Consider the following 6,117-nt stretch of genomic DNA (forward strand, 5'->3'; position numbering starts at 1 on the left):
CTCTAACGATACATGTTGTTATTTTTTTGAAAGAGCGATTTCTTTAGCAAAACATAGAAACCTTGGCTTTAGCACATATAAAAAATATAATTTACAAGTTTGGCATTTTCATTTCTGCTGATGACAGTTTCATGAGAACCTCACAAATCTAATTAAATAGTTCACAGAAACACAATTAAATATACTCACATGACAATGACATGGGGAGAATGATGATAATACCTTTTACTTACATTGGATATTTTATCCAAAAAACCCAGAATAATGAAATAAAGATTGCACAGCATCATAGAATAACATGGGTTCTATTAGGATTACAGTTACAGAGTTGTATGTAATAAAATAATACACAGAGATCTTTGAAGTGTTATCTTCTGAATGATCATATTTATATACTAACTATAATCTACATATTAAAATTATAAGAGAACAAATCTTTAGCTCTCTTCACACGATGCACAAATGAGCAAAAATAGTAATTTACATGGTTTCTTTTCTTACTCTGAAATGAAATGACTTTTTAATGTCGCATTTTTAAAAATCATATTACCAGTTTCTTTTGAAATTATATAAGTGCAATGTTTGTCTATGTACACATATTTACTGAAAATTACATATTTTAAAAATAGTAAGCAGCCAAGAATATAGGTAAAATACAATATAGCCAGAAACCAAAAATCCATTTATTATTATTTCTGTTTATGATTGTGGATTGTGAAGGATCATAGAGCAATTAATTCAGATCATCAATCTTATTTGATCTTATTGTATTAGTACCTACTATCTTTGGGTACCAATACTACAGAAAAGCTTAAGATCGAATAGTTAATTTTTCATGACAGTAAGAAATCATCAGTTGAGATGATTAATTGGATGATTCATGCCATCTGTACATGATATGAATTATAAGTAATATTTCTGCCATCTTTGAAACCCCAGTTCCACGCAAAGTGAAACAGTTACTAATTATTCCAGAAGCGTTTGTTAAATGAATTTAAATGCATGTGTGTGTGTGTGTGTGTGTGTGTGTTTGTATAAATTTGAGAGTTGCTTACAATAGTAGTATGATAGTCAAAAGGATGGACTTTAGTATTTCAAAGACCTTAATCTAACATCACTTACCATTTACCAGCTATGTGATTTCTGGTAAATATTCCAAGTTCTTAATTATCAGTTTACCAATCTGCTGGGCTACTACCAACTCTTATACAGGGTTGCCAGGGAAAATGAAATAAGACAATAATACATTTAAAGTACTTTGCCCTGTGGACTCTAAGAAATGTTAGCTGTAATTATGAGAAATTACTATTATTGGTAAGTCAGCTTACAATCATTCTCTAAAAATCCTACTAAATTAAGTATTATACTTCATAATTATTAATAATATGTAATCCATTTACTTCTGGATTTTAACACAGAAAAGATTTGTCTTGTAATGGAGACTGTTATGTGATAAAGTTGAAAAAAAAAGGAAGAAAAAGCCTCAATAAGTACTTGCACAGTCACAATTTTTTGTGTAGACCTAGAAAACAGCAATTTTTTGTGTAAACCTATGTGGTCGAAAAAGTAAGATTTTCCTTCAGAGGAACACAGAATGGATTCCTCTTTGATCTGTTATTTAAAAATTGGTGGTGCCCATATCTAAGCCAAAAGTGATACTATTTCAATATTTCATACTTACGTTTAAACTTTACTGAAAAACATATATTAGGCCCATCTCCTCATGACACTAATAAACAAATAAGGTGCTGCTTCCTGCCTATTCTCTGTGATTTCACAACCTGAAGAACCCCAACTCAACACAGAAGCATATGCTCTTCAGAAAAACTGAGAGGACAATGAAGAGGCATTTTAGGATTTAAATCAATGATTATTAGAAAGAATGCCAAAATAACAACAAAAAGAACATAAGATTTTGTATTTAATTTCTAAGTAGAATATATAGTTTCATGGATCAAAATATAAAAATCTGACAAAGATATATACAGAAAATCTTCCCCTATCCTTGTCCTCCATCTGCACAGTTACCACCCTGCTTTTGAAAAACTAATGAAGACCTAAGATGGCAGCATTCATACTGAGGGAAGTTACTGCCAGCATACCAGGTGGGGAAAGCAGTCGATGAATGTTCTGAGGAATGTACAGAAACTCACAGACTTTAATATGTTTATTATTTATATTTAATATTATAAATATAATTATTTATAATTTTATATTATATTATTTATATTTAATATTATAAATATAATTATTAAATAATGTTAATATTTAACATTTGTTCTGTAAGCACATTGTTCTGTTCAGAGTATCCTGACAGAAGCCAACCTGTATCAAGTCTCTTCTGATTTTAGTGTATATTTCTCTGGAGTTATTGTTACTATTTTAGTATTTTGGTGTTTCATTCATCTATTCTTCTCTGGACAGAATGACAAGACTGGAAAAACTCAACTCAAAAAGAGAACAAGAGGCAGTACCAAGAACCTAACCAGTATAGATATAAGTAAGATGCCAGAATTAGAGTTCAGAATAATGATTATAAAGATACTAGCTAGGTGTGAAAAAAACATAGAAGACAGTAGAGAAATATTTTTATTTTGGAGATTTATGTCTCTTATTTCTCCAAAATTTTGGAGAAATAAAAGAAACAAAATCTGACCAAGTTGAAGTCAAAAGGCTATTAATGAGTTCCAATGAAAAAATGGAGGCTCTAATTGCTAAGATAAATGAAGCAGAAGAGAGAATCAGTGGTATAGAAGATAAAATGATGGAGAATAAAGAAGCTGAGAAAAAAGAGAGCTAAAAAACTACTGGATCATAAGGGAGAATATGAGAAATAAGTAATACCAAAAAGCAAAACAGTTAGAATAACTGGGATCCCAGAAGAAAAAGAAAGAGAGAGAGGCAGAAGGTATATTGGACCAAATTATAGCTGATAACATCCCAAGCTTGGGAAAGAAACAGGCATTCAAGTCCAGGAGGCACAGAGAACCCTACTCAAAGTCAATAAAAAAAAAATATTCCAACACTTCAAATATAATAATGAAGCTTGTAAATCCCAGAGACAAATAGAAAATCCTGAAAGCAGCTTGGGGAGGGGAGAATCCTTAACCTACAAGTGTAGAAATATTAGACTGGCATAAGACCTATGCACAGAGACCTGGCAGGGGTCTTAATTGAAAAAAAAAATCCAGCCAAGAATACTTTAACCAGCAAGGCTGTCATTCAGAATAGAAGGAGAGATAAAGAGCTTCCAGGACACACCAAAACTAAAAGAATTTGTGACCACTATGCCAGCCCTGCAAGAAATATTAAAGAGTATCTTTTAAGCAAAGAGAGAGACCAAAAGTAACATAGGTCAGAAAGGAACAGAGATACTGTATAGAAACGGGGACTTTACAGTTAATACAATGGCACTAAATTCCTATCCTTTAAAAGTCACTCTGAATGTAAATGGGCTAACTGCTCTAATCAAAAGACACAGGGTATCAGATTGGATAAAAAAGCAAGGCCCATCCATATGCTGTCTGCAAGAGACTAATTTTAGACCTCCAGACTGAAAGTGAGGGGGTGGAAAACCATTTACCATACTAATGGAGATCAAAAGAAAGCTGGGGTAGCAATCCTTATATCAGACAAATTAGATTTAAAACCAAAGACTGAATAAGAAATGAGGAAGGACACTACATCATACTAAAAGGGTCTAACCAACAGGAAGATCTAACAATTGTAAATATTTATGACCCTAACATGGGAGCAGCCAGTTATATAAACCAATTAATAACAAAATTAAAGAAACACATTGATAATGATACAATAATAATAGGGAACTTTATTACCACTTACTACAATGTACAGATCATCTTAGCAGAAGATTAACAAGGAAACAAGGGCTTTGAATGACACACTAGACTTTATGGACTTCACAGATATAGCATTCCATTCTAAAGCGACAGAATACACAATCTTCTCAAGGGCACATGGAACATTCTTCAGAATAGATCCCATACTGGGTCACAGATCAGGTCTCAACTGGTACCAGAAGACTGGAGTCATTCCCTGCATACTTTCAGACCAAAATACTTTGAAGTTTGAACTCAGTCACAGGAGGAAAATTGGAAAGAACTCAAATACATGGAGGTCAAAGAGTATCCTACTAAAGAATGAATGGGTCAACCAGGAAATTACAGAAGAATTTTAAAAATTCATGGAAACAAACGAAAATGGAACTACAACTTTTCAAAACTTTTGGGATGCAGCAAAAGTGGTCCTAAGATGGAAGCACAACACAAATAATACAAGCCTTTCTCAAGAAACAAAAAAGATTTCAAATACACAAGCTAACTTTACACCTAAAGCTGGAGAAAGAACAGCAAATAAAGCCTAAATCCAGCAGGAGAAGATAATTAATAAAGATTAGAGCTCAATGAAATAGAAACCAGAAGAACAATAGAATATATCAAAGACACGAGAAGCTGATTCTTTAAAAGAATTAATATGATCAATAACCCCCAAGCCAGACTTATCAAAAAGAAAAAAGAAAGGATCCAAATAGATAAAATCATAAGTGAAAGAGGAGAGATCACAATCAACACTGAAGGAATACAAACAATTTTAAGAATATATCATGAGCAACTATATGCCAAAAATTAGGCAATTTGTCAGAAATGGATGCATTCCTAGACACGTATAAACCCCCAAAGGTGAAACAGGAAGAAATAGAAAACCTGAGCAGAATCATAACCAGAGAGGAAATTGAAGCAGTAATGAAAAGATGTACCAAGAAATAATATTCCAGGGCTGGAGGGCTTCCCAGGGGAATTCTACCAAACATTTAAAGAAGAAATAATATATATTCTTCTGAAGCTGCTTCAAAATATAGAAATGGAAGGAAAACTCCCAAACTCTTTCCATGAGGCCATCATTACCTTGATCCCTAAACCAGACAAATAGGAGAATTATAGACCAATATCCCTGATGCACATGGATGCAAAAATTCTCACCAAGATGTTACCCAATAGGATCCAACAATACATTAAAAGAATTATTCACCATGACCAAGTGGGATTTATCCCCGGGATGCAAGGCTGGTTCAACATCTGTCAATCAATGTGATATACTACATTAATAAATGGAAGGACATGAATCACATGAACCTCTCAATTGATGCAGAAAAGACATTTGACAAAGTACAGCATCTTTTCTTGATTAAAGCTCTCTGCAGTAGAGGGATAGAGGAAACACACCTCAATACCACAAAAGCCATCTACAAAAAGTCCACAGCAAATATCATTCTCAATGGGGACAAAATGAGAGCTTTTCCCCTAAGGTCAGGGTCATGGCAGTGATGTTCACTGTCACCACTGTTGTTCAACAAAGTACTAGAAGTCCTAGACTTAGCAACTAGACAACAAAAAGAAATGGAAGACATTCAAATTGGCAAAAAAAAAAAAAAAAAAAAGAAGTCAAACTCTTAGTCTTCACAGATGACATGATACTTTATGTGGAAAATCCAGACGATTCCACCCTAAAATTGCTAGAACTTATACAAGAATTTGGCAATGTGGCAGGATATAAAATCAATGCACAAAAAGCATTGCATTTCTATATACTAACAATGAGACAGAAGAAAGGGAAATTAAGGAGTTGATCCCATTACAACTGCACCAAAACCCACATGATACCTGGGAATAAACCCAATCAAAGAGGCAAAGGATCTGTATGCTAAAAAGTATACAACACTTATGAAAGACATTGAGGAAGGTACAAAGAAATGGAAAAGTGTTTCATGTTCATGGATTGGAAGAACACATATTGTTAAAATGCCTATGCTACCTAGAGCAATCTATACATTCAATGCAATCCCTATAAAAATACCATCAACTTCTCTCACAGAGCTGGAACAAGTAATCCTAAAACTTTTATGGAACCAGAATAGACCCCCAAAACTCAAAGGAATGTTGGAAAAGAAAACCAAAGTGGCATCACAATTCCATACTTCAAGCCATATTACAGTGGTAATTATGAATACAGTATGGTACTAGCACAAAAATAGACAAAAGAATCATTGGATCAGAATAGAGAACCCAGAAATAGACCCTCAACTCTATGGTCAACTAA

Source organism: Nyctereutes procyonoides, unplaced genomic scaffold (assembly GCF_905146905.1).
Source record: "Nyctereutes procyonoides isolate TBG_1078 unplaced genomic scaffold, NYPRO_anot_genome, whole genome shotgun sequence".
Taxonomy (NCBI): Eukaryota; Metazoa; Chordata; class Mammalia; order Carnivora; family Canidae; genus Nyctereutes; species Nyctereutes procyonoides.